Genomic DNA, 18,399 nt, shown 5'->3' with positions numbered 1-18,399 from the left:
AAAAAACGCATAGAATATTTTATTTCACTTTTAAAAGTCCAACTGATTGCTCACACTCGCGATCTAGGCCCATCGCTTGCGCAGCAACTCTAACGTTTCAGAATACGAGAAGCAACGGCAGTTGTCATGATGTCGCACCAGATTTGTAGTTAAGTGAGTCACCTCCACCATCTCCAAAACGAGCCTGCTGTTAAGAGCATAGAGTTTCCTAAAATTAACATATTAGGAAACTCTATGCATGGTTATCGGTGTGCTGGCGTCCCTTGCGTAGACACTGTGTGCATCCGGGAAGGGCACTGGGTGCTCTCGCTCCTCCTTCAGCGTCTCGGCGCCTATAAAAGGCAGCCGCATCTAGAGTCGGGCGTCCTCCTCGTCCACGTTCTGAACATAACGCAAAGTAACAAAGTTGTAAATATAAACACTTTGTTTCCTTTTGTCCACCTTTTGCCTTGCCACTGCCTAGATGCCGCTGCAGCTGGCTGTCAGCGCGTTTGTTTTGCTGGCGCATATGTGGCACGTGTGTGTGGTCCCGCCGCGGTGGTCTAGTGGCTAGGATACTCGGCTGCTGACCTGCAGGTCGCGGGATCGAGTCCCGGCTGTGGCGGCTGCATTTTCGATGGAAGCGGAAATGTTGTAGGCCCGTGTGCTCAGATCTGAGTGCACGTTAAGAACCCCAGGTGGTCGAAATTTCTGGAGCCCTCCACTACGGCGTCTCTCATAATCATATGGTGCTTTTGGTACGCTAAACCTCACATATCAAGTCACATGTGTGGGGGAGCAGACAAAACTCAGCTTGATGTACGTCACAGTCTTGTGTGGTCATGTGACCAAGCCACCTATGCGTTGAGGTCACTGCCCAACTCGGTGCCACGAAACGGAAACCTAAATTGGTCCACATAAGTAAAGCAATATTAAATCTTTAGCGAAAATACACGTATCTTGGTGCGTGTATTATACTTCCTGGAGCTGAAGGAAACTTTTACAGCAAAGAACATACAATCCACGAATTTGGCGGCACCACCCCTTTAAGTGTTGCTTTGAAAGTACCCATTTACTAATTTTTAAATGCGTCACTCAGAAATATCCTTACTTGTACTCACTTACTGAAGTCAATATAGACTGAGGGGAATATTTTGGCGTTTCTTGGTCATGGCCACCCTTTAGGAGAATAGAATATTTCAAATATAAAAAGCGTTTTTGCGTAAGATTTGTCAAGACTTTTTGCGTAAAATCAGTAAATAATAACGCCCTTTTTTCTGTGGACAATTTTCAGTATCGGTTTCTGGGCGCCGAATTGGGCTATGGCGTAGCAGTGCACGGGGCATGATCACGAGATCACACAAGAATGTGACGCACGTCATGCTAGTGGTCGTCTACTCCCGCACACGCGTTCCACACAAGCATCTGCAAAACAAATGGGCTGCAACCATGGTGCTTTGCCGGTAGGAACGTGGCGCAGGTCCCCAAACCTCATTCATCTCCATACAATAGGCGTGCGCACGGAAGAGGGTGAGGAGGCCACCACTGCCTTACTTTTCTGTAAGGGGGTGGGGGAGGCTGTTGCAAACACAGCTCCACACAATACCATAATAAAGAGGGGGCGCTGTGACTTAAGGGGAGGAAGGGGTGAAGTCAGCACCATACATTAACATTATAGAGAGTGGGTGCTCAGCGATGAACCTTTACCCCCCCCCCACTTCCCTAAGCAGAAACCTGCCTTCGCCTACACTAACTCTAGCTCTGCTGTGACATCTTCACAACTTCCGTTGTTCTTCCTATAGAGCTACGACAGTTCTGGACGCACTTGGGACCATCGTTCGGGAGAATGAGCATTTAGAAACTATTTGGAGGTGCATTAAAATATATTGTAAGCATTTTCTCTCTCCGACTATTCGCGTGAAGTGTCCTAGCTTACATAAAAAACCCTCGAAAGGCTTGTTTTAGCCTCGGAATTCGATGGCACCACCTATTTACAGTTTGCTCGTCTTAGAAGCAGAAGTGAGACTCTGACAATAAAAATGATGCGTTTTGAAAACAGTACAACTGCTAGAACATGCTTTTCCACGAAATTCGGGGAATTGCGGCTGCACAATTTTTCATCGAGGAGCTTCCCGCAGTGACCGCTGGGAGCGCTGATGATTCGGTGTCATTTAAAAGAATTATCGGTTAAGAAGAAGGTGAAGGAAGTTGAGACTGATATGTGGAGAATTGGCATGATTAAGAAGTCCGCATTAGAGATCTATCGAACTTTTAAGCAGGAAATAGCCAAGGAAAGGATCTATGATAATACTCGGGATAGTTCTCTACTTTGTAAGGCCAGGACGGGACTATTGCGAACAAAGACATATCGGGCCAAATACGAAGGGGTAGACATGATATGCAGTGCGTGTGGAGATGAAGAAGAAACTGCCGAACACTTGATAATGTTCTGTAAAGGGCTTCACCCTATAGTTCAGGTTGATGGCGCAGAGTTTTTCAAAGCACTGGGGCTTAGGGACAGTGAGGGCAAAATAGACTTTAAGCGGGTAGAATTAACTAGAAAGAGGTTATCTGATTGGTGGCTAAAGTCAAGGCCCGAGTGAAAGTTGATCCCTTCGCTGCAAAGTACGAATCCTCAACCTCACTATTTAAGCGAAAAAATAAATCTAGTTTTTAGTTCATTAAGTATAACGGCTTGGCGGCACTAGCCATCGCCCGATCTAAAGGGTACAGCCATATCCATCTATCCCTATCTATCTATTTCTGCGGGGTCGTTCAGGACGGGTAAGTTTTCAGCTACTTGTACATAAATAATGTTGATACTAAAAGGAAGAAGCGAACTCGAGAATTGTCAAGCAAGTATTTAGGCAAGCAGAATACCGAGGTGAAAGGAAACATCGGCTAAGAAGAAAGTGAAGGAAACAAAGAGGGAAATAATGTGGAAGATTTCAATGCTTGCGGAATCATCACTAGATACTTACCGAACTTTCAAGCAGGATATTGCAAAAGAAACTATCTACGATAAGTCTCGGGGTAGTTCTATGTTGTTCTAGACCAGAACAGGGGTGTTGCGGACCGAGACTTACCGAGCCAAATACGAAGGCACAGACACGGTATTTAGAGTCTGTGGAGAAGAGGAAACGGCTGAACATTTAATAATCTTCTCTAAAGGTCTCCACCCTATAGTCCAAGATAATGGCGGTGAATTGTTCAGAGCATTGGAGTTTAGGAACATTAAAGGCAAAATAGACTTTGAACGGGTAGAAATAACCAGGAGGAGGCCACCTGATTAGTGGCTGCGATCAAGGGGCGAGTGAAATTCAATCCTTGAACACATAGTGATAGTACTTAACCTTATGGCTAGGTGGCATGAGCCACCGCTCGATCTAAAGGGCATAGCCGGATACATGCATCCATCCATCCTTGAAAGCTGCATCTGTTCATGCATTATCAAAGTTCGGACGTTGCGAAAACCTAATACCAAGCTTATAAAGGTGATTATGGGGTGCGCCTAAAGTGGGGCCGTTGCAGTTCATGAAGAATGCTATAGCTTTGGCCATCAGTGGTGATTGTTCTTTGAAGCACCGTTTGTCATTATAAATAGGAAGGCTAGAAAGAAGGTGAAAGACGTGGCACCAGGGCTGCCTGTAAGCAATGTTTCTGGGAAGGCTACAACCAATTTTCTGAAGGGGATATCAAAAACGTGACTATTACGAAGGAATAGCTATGACAATCTGCGGCTTTTCCACATTGCAAGAAGATAAGCTCAGCTGTTACTTTTTTTTTCTTTGTTGTCTTAGCTGCACCAGCAATCAGGCGTATAATAGGATTTCGGAAACGTGCAATCTTCACGGGTAAGCAAGAACGCAGGGAGCCAACAAATTAGGTTCAGTCTTTACGGGGGCGTGTCACGTTCTTGTATCCTATATTTCGGCAAGCAATTCATCAGAACACGCTCACTTTGTTCTCGCCCAGCGAATACGCCATTACATCCAATCGTTCCTTGCACTACCGGTGGGGTGGCCCATTGCTCTAGACAAAACTTCGAAAAAAGGAAACAAAACGACACGTCATACACACGAAGCATCTGCTCAAAAAAAGAATAAGGCATTGATAGGCTTATAGCTTTTTCGCCCTTGAAGTAATTGCAATATCCGTGAAACGACTTTTTGAGGCAGCACAAGTTTCGGGAAGACAACACTCAGCTTCAAGCCAACACTCAGCTTCAAGCCAACAAGTAAGAACTCCGTGTTGCTTTTCAAAAAAAAATGAAAATATATCTACTCTCCCAAGTAATGTAACGCACTAAAAGTAAAGTTAGCTATAAGAACATTCAAAAACACCAGCTTATGAGCGAAGCTTCAATACAGAGCAGTATCTTTCTCGGCGCCATGTGTCTCTATGTGTATATGTATGACATAAATCATATTGTGTGTGAAATAACTGCAATAATATTTTCTAAGAACTCACTAACCTCAAGTTTATATCAAGTGGAACCAAGCAGAAAAGAATGCAAGGTTACAGTACTTACAGCGTGAAACAGGTGAACTCATTCTTGGTGCACTTTATCGAACAGAGAAGGTCGTTCATACGGAAAAGGAGTCCAAGTAGGAGAAATAGGTTGTTTTTTTTTCGCAAAATTGCTCGCGTGTTTGCATGTTTCGCTGCAAATGTCGTCGAAAGAAGTTGTCATCTGTCGGCCTTTTTTCGTGCATAGTGTCCTATTTTCAATGCGGCGTAAAAAACAGTAGGCTATTTAGAATTACCTATCTATGAATTTCCTAGTAAAGTATACCAACGTTGTAGTGTTGCGCCCCAGATGAGCGTAATATTGGATTTTTGATCCAGAATGTTCTCAATTATGAACGCAGCCATCAATTCAAGATGGCGGGACATTCAGCGAGTGCTTAAAGTTTTGTCGGGTGAGTGAATTGTGTGACAGACAGACAGAGAAACAGACAGTCGATAATTTCTGGTTGAAGTATCAAAACGTAGACTATCGTAATTAAAAAACGAAGGAATAGATTTAAAGTCCACAGCGCCGTGACACCGTTGTCTCGTTCGACCAAATATAGTTGACAAACACTCCGGGACATGAAATTTCTGGTATTGTTTTTGGTTTTTGCCGTATCTCTCGGTTATATGGTAAAGTTTAAATCACGAATGAACCACTTGGAAGCCTGCGACTTCACTTGTGGAAGGTACTCGGCTAATCTATACATGCGAATGATGGATAAGAAAGATTTGCGAAGTTTATCGTCAGGTTACAGCGATAAAATCAAAACAATGTGAGGCCCTGCAGCCTAATAAGCTAATTGGGAAAGCGTTGGAACTTTGGACTTTTCAGAAATGCACCAGCCTTTGTATCATAGTTCATGATGGTCGATTGAACGTCATAACAAGGGTTTCCAAAGCAACAGTCCATGTAGATATCTAGTACAACAATTATCGAAAAAAATCAGACTGGGAGAACGCTGTAGCAATCAACGACATTCAGTTGTTTGGTTATATTTGCTTTGGGTTTTATTTTCAACGTATGTGCATATCTGCTTGATACTATGGATGCCTGGTCATGCCTCTCTCATTGTTATTTTTGTCTCAATACATACGTGGATGCTCAACTTTCCTAGGCGCATAGGAAGTCGAAAAGTACTTTGGCTTCCGCAGCTTTATTTTGAAATTTTAACGAATACCTTGTCCATGAATAGCATCCTCATGCACAAACTCGTTGCACAAGTTTAACTCTATATGAGCTTTCTGTTTGGATCACTCTCTACACTTTATTAAACCCATTATATTTACATGTCGCATAAGATTTCCACCAATGAATACAAAAAACTTCATCAGCTGGTGTTGTCGTAAGAGAAGACGTTTAATGGATAATTGAGCCCCGGTGCTCTAAAACATTTCACTCTAGTTCTTCGGATCATTTCGAGATGCATTCACTACAAGTGCCCGCCACTTCTTGCATTTGCATGAACACGCCTGTGCTTCCATTTCATAGAGACCACATGCAGAGTGGAAGGGCGCGTACCGCATTCTTTTAACTGCGTCCGCGTCCCCTCGCCTCTTGTAGGTCGGGTTCTGGTCCAGAACTCATCCTCCCTGCGTTGCTCCCCCATCATTTTAGGAAAATATATAATGTCTCATCCAAGGAGTTTTAAAGAAATTTTTTAACATCCTTGGTCTCGTCTCAATCTATAGAGTTCCGAGAGCTCGCTCTGCACGGATCCCCTTACACAGGAAGCATTGCGGACGCTCGCTGGAAAAAAAAAAAGCAGCTCAGTGAACAACAGCAATGTTGTATTGGTGCGTTCTTTTTCTCCGCGGTTTATAACGAAGCACACACATTATGCAGCACATCGTTCCATGTTGCGAAGTACTTCTGTTATGGCTGCTTGATTTGCATTCTCTAAGACCGTTTTTCTTGCTGCTCCCACTGGGCCTGTGAATACATCACACACTTTCTTATACAACAACGCGAATACAGAAGATGCACTTCTTGACCCTATCGGTGTTCACAAACACGGGTTTTGGATGACTTCCGGTTCTGTCTGCCGGCGTAGCCTAGCAGCAGTATTGGTGAGGAACAGAATTACCAAGTAGCCAGTTCATTTTCAACGGTTTTCTTCCTGTGTCCTGTCAAACATTTCAAATGCACTTTCTTATAAGCTAGATACAGCGTTATAGGAGTTAGGCCTTGACATGGAGTGCCTCTTTGCCTGAAAACGGAAGAACAGACTTTCCTTATTTGTAGCACAACTGAGAACAAAATGTTTGTGTTTCGCTGTTAGAGAGTATTAAATGAAGTGAGCGGAAATTTCTTGGGTAGCGACACGTGCTGTTGCTATATTGATATTGAAACAAACTGAAAAGGCCTCCATTGGCCTCGAGGACATACCGTAGCACAGCCTACGTAATGACGTCACTCACAGGATGCCGGGTTGACTTTGTCGGCTAGAACACCACATTTTCTGCGCTTTTGGAGTGGACACCGTGTGTGCTTCCCTTTGTTTTGAAGCTCAATGCATAAAGACTTGGTACGACCTGACATAACGGGCAACCAAACTATGAATCAGTGCTCCCGGTGGCACTCTCGTGTCTAATTAGCATCGTAAAATTGCGACTGAGAACCGGTGCAGCCATGGGAGACGATGCAAGTGGAATATAAAAAGGAAAGCCGCCGTATTCCACAACTACGCATCTTGTCTGTGACGTTAAAACGATCGCAGCGCTGGCCTCTCTAGGGGAGGCGCTCACGGCCAATAGCGGAATAGATAGCCGACTCAGCACTTCAGGGAAATGGTCCCCGTGTGCTGGTCTCATTCTGTCAACTACTAATGCCATGTTCAGCTAATTACCCAAGTGTATTTTGCAAGTAGATCAATTGCTAATGAATGAAGCTATCTGAGCATGCGTAATGGGGTTACATAAAGTGAAATAGATTGAGGACGAGAACAAGGAATAAATCATCGAAATGAATAGGAACGAGAGAATCTAAAGGAAGTATTTTCAAATATGTTGTAGCTGTTCCGGCACACTTATGGCGCTGCAGAAAGACAAAGTGGTCATGCGAAACGGCTGGGCCGTGCGTATGCTGTCAACTTTTCAGCTGGTTGCGTATGGCTCTCATGTGCTCTAAATTTTCAAACATTTTTTTCGATACCGAGTCGTTTGACTTGTCATGGTCACTGTTGTAAGGTTTGTTTTGTAGTTTGCAGTACATCATTTCTGTTGCCATAGCCTTGCGGCTAACTTTTTTGTGACTTATAATGACGCAATTAATTAGTATCTACTTTTTGCGCACCTATACATGTTTACGAATTTTCATGATTGGGAGCTACCATATCGAAATGAGCGCCTTCTGACATGCGAGTTGGGCAAACTCGCATAGGGGCGCGTGTACTGGAACCGGTGCGTTATCCGGTGGTATGTAATCTCTGCGATAGTCTGTGTTCACCTATTTTTCGTTTTCTTAGATCGTTTGTGTGACATCGTCGCTGCCACTTACCAATCCGTCACTGTCTGAACCGTTCAGTGGCGTGCATTTGCGTTAGCGATGCGAGAATGAGCTCCGCGTCGGCGAACGCCGGTGCTTCGTCGTTGGTAATAGCAGTAGCATGCGCACACACGTAATCACACTTGTCTAGAGCTGTGGCGTGCGTGGCTAGAGACGCTTTTGTACGAAACTGCTCCATCGCCTTATAAACAGGAATTCCGATCATGCTTGATTTATAGCAAAATAGTGCATGCGGTGTAATTATGTCAAGTACATTTTGAGCATCGGTATTTCCGTATTTTTTCGAAAAATGACAATCAAAGCAGCCGGCTGGGTGCTCTAGACCCGTGTCACTCTGTCTGTACCTTTTTTTCAGTATCCAAGATGCGGCGCATGAGCATTGTTATCGACGATTTTCTTACCGCCAACGAAGTGCCGTGAACAGAGGCGTTTCAGGTCACTCGGAAGGTCTTTCGATGCAGTGACGGCACCCACTGCTTTCTCAATTCAGGCGACGTCGGAAAGCAATGCAGCTCGAACATATCCCACCTACACTCATCACGTAGCGTACTCTTCTGCAGGCACAATTTCACTCAATATGGCTCCTCTTGCGCTGACTGCACATGCACCCATACACGACACAGTTATAGCCAGATGGTCTGTTCTTCAAATACGCAGTTTTAATTGCGAAGCATTTCTTAGCAAACTTCGGCGACTTTGAGCGCATCTATCTATCTAGCCGCCTACGACTTTTAGCTCTCCAATACCAAATTGGTATGGGATAACATCACTGTATGAAGAACATATTTGACTAGTCATTTACATGAAAATCAAGTCATGTATATCATGAATATCATCATTTACATTTCATGGTCCTGTAGCTCCTGCGGTGGTTTCTTTCACATAACATGGTAGACAGCTGGTGTGGTATAACATGATTGCATGGCAAACACAAGTGACAGACCGTAACATGAAAATCATGGCATGCCTGTCATGTAACAACACAAATACATGCCACGATAATGATGCGCTCGCGGCCGTTTCGCTAGCGTAACATATAAAAAATTTGATATTACGGTAGATGAATGGATGACGAAGCTATGACATCGGTCCAAACATGTTAATTACGACATGCGTGGCATATACCAACACGACTGCATGCCACACTCATGAACCGCTCGCGGCCATTTCGCTAGCTTCACATATGCCGAAATTGTTATTACGTGACGCCAATGGAAGACGAAGGTACGTGACTTGTGCAAACACGATAATCATGAGATGCTGTGAGGTAAGAACATGACGACATGCCACAGTCAATGCGCCAATACATTTCGACGTGACGTGGTGCGTGTGCTCACTGGCGTTCATTTTGTCGCATCACGCCAGCGTTGCCATGCCAGGCACCTGTCCTGCCATATACTAGCAGGCACGCGTCGCAAGGCGTTGCTTTGACGAACGAGCGTTTCAGCGCGTACGGTGTCCCTCCGTCACCAAAATACGGAACGCAGTGTTGTCTGGGTAACGCATCGGCGCAAATTTCGTGCCAGTTGCCGTCGGGCCGCACCGAGGGACGCTGGTCGCACCAGCCACACCTCGCGTCACACCACAGAAGGCTCCTGTTTTGCTAACGTAGTGTATCCGTGCGCAGCGTGGGCACGCGTAAACGCTACATTTGAGCATATTCGGCCCTCATGATGCGCTCACGGCCGTTTTGCTAGCTTCACATATAAGAAATATGGTGTTACCTGACGCCAATGAATGATGAAATATGACTGATGCCAACACGATAATCTTGACATGCGTGTGATGTAAGAACATGACAACATACCACGCTCTTAACGTGCTCGTGGTCATTTCGCTAGCTCCACACATGCTAAATTTCTTATCACGTGACGTGAATAAATGACGAAGGTAAAGACACATCCAAACATGATAACCATGACACGGAAGTCACGTACGGCATCATTTACATCCGCCTCGTAACGTTGTGATGATTTTAAAGTGGTATATCAATCTTTCTTATCTGTGCTTCGCATATCATCGATTCCCACTGTACGTGGGATCTGCCATTTTTTCTGCTATGAGTTACTTTTTCATTGAAGGCAGATGCCTATTACACATACTACACCCATGTGTACATGTACGGCACGCTCTACCCAAGGCACGATGGCAACACTGAGAACATTTTCTTGACCCCTGCAGCTCAGGGATTCGAGACTGCTCCTGTGAAAAGGTGTAGCACTCGCTTGGGTTGGTTGAATAAACTCCCCACTGTAGAAGTGTACTCCCGTTTTTTCGAAGCACTTCTAGGAAGATATTACTCCGCGTTCGCGGGACATTGCTAGACCGTTACGATGATTACGTCATAAGGAGGTCATCTTGGCGTCGCTAGGACGTCACAAATGTTGACACCGTTTCACGATACGATCACGTATGCTGATGACGTCAGGAACTGAAGTCATCAATCGGACAAGGTCAAAATTCGCTTTGGAAAGAAAAGTCACTGTGACGCCATCAAGACATCATCGCTTCGAGAAAGAAGGGTGTATCGCACAGGCGGTGCAGAAATATTTTGATGGCGTAAGGGATGCAGTGCCCCAGATTACATAGGATGTAGAAAAACCCTTTTCTGCAAGAAGTTTTGGTGGAGTGGAGAAAGGATTAATACAGTCAACTGAGAAAGCGACGATGGTTTTCGACTTTGATTTATGCTAGGAAAACGCAAGAAGCACAACGGAATGTATTCCGCAACACCTGTCCTTCATTTTACGTAAATTGACACACTGCTTTCTTCAGGTTTCTTATCGCAAAATTCCTTGCCGGCCTACTTGGAACGAATTCATATTTTAGCCAATTGTGCGAGCAAACAAGGAAGTTTATTTTTATGCAAGTGACTAAAATATGAATTTTTTTATCGGCTCAATAAACGTTTAAGGGATGCTTCGCATAAAACACGCCAACTAACTTCTGCAAACCGCGCCAATCACTCGCCGCTAGCGATAAGGCTGGAATATTCAATGGTACACGCATATATGCCGACACACATAACCGCTTGTCAGGTTTATCGATGGCAGACGCGCCGTTTGCCATTATCATGTTCTAGTGGTTATTGCTGTATACTGTGACTCTCAGTTTCTCGCCGAAAAGTGCGGCCAATAAAAGTTTCTTTCTTTGACGCGCTGACTGCTGTCTTCGTCAACGACATGACCACGTGACAGTATTTAACGAGGGACGACAGATTACAGCTAACACTTAGCAGAGAACAGTGAACTCTGAATGAGTTTATTTGTATTCGTTTATCATTGCATTCACTAAATAAACGCTGAATCACCATTACTATCCTAAAAATGAAATATAATGAACCCATGCAACCAACCAAGAGCTTAAGGCACTCCTAATTAGAAAAAGATATTTTTGCTGGCAAGCTACTCTGTATAGGGATAGCATGCCTGCGACATATAAAACCACTGGTAGCTACTTCTGACGTTTTCTAAAATTCCTGACGTTTTCAGGAGACGTCATTATCAAGTGACCGATTTCAACATGGCCTTTAGTACCACCGAATGAATGTGACGCAAACAACTTATGATCCGGTGATCTAAGTGTTTCAGTTAGTGTGCTCTGCGACAAACTTGCGTGTGCTTGTTTTTCCAGTTTGCCTGAAAAATGAGACTTCGGCAATTTTTTATGTATTGAATTCTGAAGTGCTCCTTTTGTTTTGAGCGAAAATACTTCTGCTAGCGGCTTAAGCCGGTCCTTCTTTGTTTTTTTTTGGGTGGGGGGCAAAGAAGCTATAACCCTTTTTGCTATACAAAAGAGTGCAGTTGGGCGCATTTCCTCTGAAATCATTCATTTTACTCTTCACAACACAAGTTTTCTCCTCAATGCACTCGGAATTTGCGACTTCCCAATTTTCTTGATAGTTCACCTATGCGTGAACATTATCAGACATACTTTCTATTAACGGGACTGTGCGTCATGTGAATCTACTCGTCAGGCTGGCCATTCTTAGTCAAACCGCATTTTATCCGCTGGAGATGTTCGCCTGGCTTTTCACCTGACATTCTGTTTCAGGTGCTGGGTCATAACTATAGTATATACAGCTAGAAACACACAATACATACAGAAACACTATTTACAGATTTTCTATAGGGCTTGTGGCCCGCAAGAAAGTCAGCAGCGCGTTCGTGGCACCAATTACCTGGAGCTGCTTTGCCGTGCACTCGCAATATATCTCAACTCAAAAATAAGTCACTAAAGGAAGGCATGTTAAACAGACAAGAGTCCGGTTTGCTACCCTGTATGGGGAGAAAGAATGTAGCGTGAAAAGAGGCAGAAGAAGGATGAACGGAATCACGAGCGCATATGCAAGAGCACGGAATTCAAGACTGGGTGAGGCGCTTTCCCGTTTTGTGCTTTCTGTGATAGCATCGGTGACATCGAACATTTTACTTGGCTGTGCTCGCGGTTTGAGAGGGAAAGCGCAGCAATGATACACAGGGTTGAAAAATGATTGTCACAGACAGGGGGGAGAGTTAACGATGTGCTTTTATTCACGAAGGGCCCACGGCAACAAGCAGGATTGTGCAGCTGATCGTCATGGTATTCCTGCGATATATTGGGGTGAGTGACATTAGGTGGCGCATGCCAATAATTGACGAGATGCTCAGGTTCAACAATATACCTTTTTCAAGCAATCCCACAACGCACCGCAAGCGCGGAGCAGCAGGAGGAAAGTCGGTACGCCGAGAGAACCGGCCCTTTCTCCGCCTGCTGCACGTTGGCGCCGCGCGAGCTCAAAATAAAGAAACATGCCGTCGCTTGTTGAATGGGATCCGAACGCGCACCTGCATGTATATCTACGCATGAAATGTGAAATGGATAACGCTGTCAGTGTAAGTATCACTGGATGGGTATGCGTGGAAGATCAGCGGCATGCGAGTGGTTGCGTACCGACACTTGTAATCAAAACATGCTTTCGTCCAGAATGTGAGCTGGAATACAGAATTCGTAGTTATGCAACGATTAACTGCTCATAAAGCACTGTGGGATTCATTATCATGACGGTTTGATTCGGTCGTTAAGGCAAGACTGCAAAGAAGTGTTACAGCTACAAACTTTTTAAACTTTTCATAGACAAATCATGCACTGCAAATAAGAAAAGTACACACATTCGAAACGTGTTTAAAGACGAAGGAATGGAACTAGAATTCACGTTAGAGATGCCTTGCTTCAATAATTTGCGGTTTCTCACAAGATGCTTCAGTGTCTGCGGAGCATATTTGCTGGCAGAGTATATTGCGCGTTGAGTGAGACCACTGCTGAATTTCGCGTTGGCGCAATCAAATGTAGTTTAGTGAGGAATATTGATAGCGTACCTACGCTCGGCAAAGAAAGAAAAAAACTTTTACACGTTATATGAGCAATAGTTTGCAGCTGCAAGAAGGCATGCACAGTGTTTTACCTATATATAATATTGCATCAGTATGTGGACAGCTCATTTTCACTACAAAAAATAATAATAAATAATTCGAATTACCTCCACCCACGAACAAACTGGGAATTTCGCACCTAATTCATGCGTACGTTTTGCGCAGTCTGAAAAATGTTTAAAAGCAATGCGAGGTGAAGGTAGTGTTTTACTAACCAACATTCCTTTCGTAGAGCTGAAAAGGTAATAGGGGTCTGCAGTAGGAAGAGAAAAGTACTATAAAGGCATGACAATTGTTCTTTCAATTGTTGTGCAAGAGTTCCTAATTGAATTCATCTTGTGTTAACATATATAAATCGGTAAGACTGGTTGATATATCAATATGCGCACAGAGCATCAAAATTTGTTGAATGAAGTCATCTCTTCTTACCTTGAATTTTCAGTAATTCAAATGCGATTTCATTTTTCGGTGGCGTGGTAACCTTGCAGAGTCACCCTAGCCAGACCACGCGAGAAATATCGGAGACAAGTCATGAGAAACACCGCACTTAGTTTAAGTCCACTCACCTTCGCTATCACTACAACACAAGACACTTGACCTAATAATCCATGTTAGTCTTTTTGTACCTATTTGTGACATGCATGACGCACCCTAATTTTCTCTTATGTTTTTTTAACACGTGCGACAACCTTTTAGTTGTGAGTAAACGTTTCTGGTGTACATATTTGTTCCCTGGTCGTGCTTCATCTTCCTTTTTTTGCCCTGTAGGCTTTATCCAAATCTGCAGTTGCAGTTTCATGATAAGTTGGTAGATGCATATTCTGTGAATGGCGAGCAGTGGTCTAGTCAATGTACTTTATTTTAAGAAGTTCTGCTTATTTGTAAAGAACTTTTTAAATAAACCAGAACTGTACAACTTACTCGTAAACAGCATCAAAGACATCAATTGATTCCTAATGCATCCGTGAATTTGTAGACATGTAGTTTTTGCACTTTTTAGGCAACGAAGTTGTACTGTATTTTTCGTTATGTCGAAGCCGGAAAGATGATAATAATTAACTAAAGGTCTAACTGATGCTTCTTAGCCACTCAGCTGGTTGAACATGGGAACAAATGCAAATCGTTGATATTCCATCGCACCCAAACACTGCAGTTTGTCAGTTAATCACGCAGTAAAATATCATGCCTTGCCGAGTTCGCTTGATTTGAGAAGCGCAGGCACGGTGCAAACGGGAATTCGAAACGTGAGGCCCGTGAGCTCGTCACGGCAACCGCTCTGGCATACCAACTTCCCATAAGCGCTTGCGCGCTCGTTGGCAGCGCTAGTGGGCTTGAAAGTGGTCTATTTTCACGCTAGAGATAACAGATAAATACAAATATCTGGGCGTATGGATAAGCAATGGGACTGAGTATCTAAGAGAACACAAATATACGTGAAGACTAAAGGTAACAGGAATGCAGCAGTGATGAAAAAAAACAGGACACTGTGGAATTACAATTCGTATGATGTTGTCAGAGGAATATGGAAAGGGGTCATGGTTCCTGGTCTGACGTTCGGCAATGTGGTCTTGTGCATGAGATCAGAAGTTCAAGCAAGATTAGAAATTAAGCAACGTGGAATAGGTAGGCTTGCCTTAGGAGCTCACGGGAATACACCAAATAGGGGAGTACAAGGTGATATCGGATGGACATCATTTGAGGGCAAAGAAGCTAGCAGCAAGATGAAATTTGAGATGCAATTGAAAGAATTGGGGAGGAGCCCTGGGTTAGGAAGGTACTCAGCTACTTGTACATGAAGATTGTCGATATGAAATAGAGGAAGCGCACCAGAAAATCGACTAATAGATACTTAGAAAACAGCAGGGTGCCAAATAAAAGAAAATTATTGGTTAAGCAGAAGGAAAAGGAAGCTTAGCCGATACATGGAGAATTGGCATGATTAAGAAGTCTTCACTAGAGATCTATCGAACTTTTAAGCAGGAAATTGGCAAAGAAAGGGTCTATGATAATACTCAGGGTAGTTCTTCACTGTTTCAGGCCAGGACGGGAGTATTACGAACCAAGACATATCGGGCCAAGTACGAAGGGGTAGACATGGTATGCAGTGCATGTGGAGAGGAGGAGAAAACTGCCGAACACTTGATAATGTTCTGTAAAGGGCTTCACCCTATAGTTGGGGAGGATGGCGCAGAGTTTTTCATAGCACTGGGATTTAGGGACAGGGAGGGCAAAATATACTTTAAGCGAGTAGAATTAACTAGAAGGAGGTTATCTGATTGGTGGCTAAAGTCAAGGCACGAGTGAAAATTAAACCTTTTACTGCAAAGTAAGAGTCCTCAACCTCACGATTTAAAAGGGAAAAAAAAGAAATCTAGTTTTGGTTCACCAACTAATACGGCTTGGGGGCGTTAGCCACCGCCCGATCTAAAGGGCACAGCCATATCCATCCATCGATCGATCCATCCATCCATCCATCGATCCATCCATCCAACCATCCATCCATCCATCCATCCATCCATCCATCCATCCATCCATCCATCCATCCATCCATCCTTCCATCCATCCATCCATCCATCCATCCATCCATCCATCCATCCATCCATCCATCCATTCATCCATTCATCCATTCATTCATTCATTCATTCATTCATTCATTCATTCATTCATTCATTCCAATCCAATCCAATCCAATCAAGCCTGTTGCAACACCACAACCACCACCACCACCACATCCACGTTAACGAGATCTGTAGATTTTCGGTATTCAATAGTGTTTCCGTTACTCTCTTCTCCTTCTGCACACATGGCTGTGGTCATATAATCTAGTTTCCATAAACGGGTCTCGAGTCCACTTTGTTCAAATGCACCCGGAGTGGGCGTTGGTGGTTGGTATTTCGAGCGCCGCTGTATTCGTATTCTTCAATTATCTCTCTGTTTCCGCATGCAGAAACTGAATGTAGAGCTGTCCCCGCCATTATTCCGATGCAAAACCAGCAGACCTTTGTGAACCAACAGCCATTGAAAGGTTGTATAATGGTGTCGCATCAGAGCGACCGATTCGCGATCACTACGGAGTGACATGACACGACGACAAGATTTCGGTTAGATAAAAAATGGTGCTTGCAAACGCTGTTCCTTACGTTCAACAATTAGCGAACGCTGTGCTTGGTACTGCTAAAGTGGCTTGTTGTTAAAGTACTAGTATTAAAAGTATAAGCATTCAAAAGTCCTACGCAGCACTTCAACTACGAAAAAGCAGTTAAATGAGGGAGGCGGAAGGGAGGAGTCGAGCAAGTGATCACTTACGGCGCAAACCGACCAAAGTAACTATATTATAGGCGACTTAGGTTCGATATTGGTGCGCCAGGACAGACTAGTCAAAAAACCAGTAGGATGCTTTTAGGAAAGATGCCCTCACGGCAGTTTGTCTACGTGGTAGCAATCCGTCCAGAAAAGATGCAACTGCCCCAACTCAGTGGGTAGTAGTAAGAATTACAGTGGCGGCCGCAAAAGAGGAAACAGAAGCAATTGTAGTGTCCTATGTCATAGACCTTTTAACGTGGTGGCCGCTGTGTGTGACGTCGACGAGTCTATTTTGCTCGCGCAAACGCCAACGATGATTTTCCCGAAGGGGGCACGCTCCTTTTTAAAGCCGAAGTTTTTATTCAGCTGACTTCTCACCACATGCATCAAAGGTGAAAACTGGAAAAAAGAGATATAAAAGCAGGACTTCTTTTTGCCGCGGAATGCATGAAGCGGATCATCCTGCGACCTGCCAATACTCTTAGGGTGGGTCAGGTGGACAAGATGCGTGCACTATGAGGAGGCGTTCAGGGCGTGATATAATGGTAGTTCATCTCACTTTTTTTTCTTCCCAAGTTATTTGTGTTTACGAAGAAATTAGAACAGAAATAAAAAGGTGCTGAAGTTGTAGGGTACCAACTTTTCATGTAAAGATCGCATTTCTTACGAAGTTATTGACTAAGCGGATGTGATGTGGATATGGTTTTATTGAGTCCAATTTTCCTTGGAAAAAACAAGAAGCATCTAGAAGATTGGTTATTCACCACTTGTTGCAGGTTAAAATAAAATTGATACGTTGTCGTACAATTGAGCGTATGCAATGAGCTTTCGTTAGCCATGGCACATACAAATTTATTAATTAGGTTTATTTCAATAAATAAATAATTAATTATTCCGAAACCATTTCATCCACCTCGAGGCACCACACTAAAACACACACATTTGTTTGTTTTATTCAGCAGCTGGGTTTACGGCGCTTCAAGTTTCGTCGCTACTGTTTGCTTCCACAAACTTCTGACAATCAAATCAGTTGTAAAAAGTTTGCAGTTGTAAATCAGTTGTAAAAAGTTGTAAAAAGTTGACATTTCCCTGATTTCATTAAATGTCCTCCTTTTTTTAAAAGCTTAACAAACCAACAAGTTTAAAAACAAGACCAAAACTAAAGTTTCACTGATTATATGTGCTCAGGCCTAGTGCATTAGACGTAGCTTTCTCTGTCGACTTACCTTTACATTATGGGCCTTCACTTTTGTGAAACGCTCAAAGACATGCACAAACGTGTGTGGGGCAAGTCAGCTTGTTGTAACTTTTCCGAATCGCTGCGGAGAATTCACCCGTGCACGCACATCATTAAGAAATATCGTTTCTTAAACATTCCTGGTGGCATTCGAGGTGACATCGCACCTCAGTTGTCGTAGATTTAAGCAGAAAAACAAGAGACACATATTTATGGACGTCATTATCAGGTACGTGTGCTCCAGTTTAGGTATTTTCAAAGTTGATCACGTCAGCGATGGTCTGATATAACACATCGCACTCGGCATGCTCAGCTTCGGTATCACCCGGATTGGAGCCTATAGAATTCCGATGATCATTAACAGTGATTACCTTCAGTTCTTGAGAAATTTAACAATTCAGCATGCTATAAAAAGCTTCATTCTCACAACCCTGCCATTCAACGAACCT

This window comes from Rhipicephalus microplus, unplaced genomic scaffold (assembly GCF_043290135.1).
Source record: "Rhipicephalus microplus isolate Deutch F79 unplaced genomic scaffold, USDA_Rmic scaffold_25, whole genome shotgun sequence".
NCBI lineage: Eukaryota > Metazoa > Arthropoda > Arachnida > Ixodida > Ixodidae > Rhipicephalus > Rhipicephalus microplus.
This window is presented reverse-complemented; position numbering follows the sequence as displayed.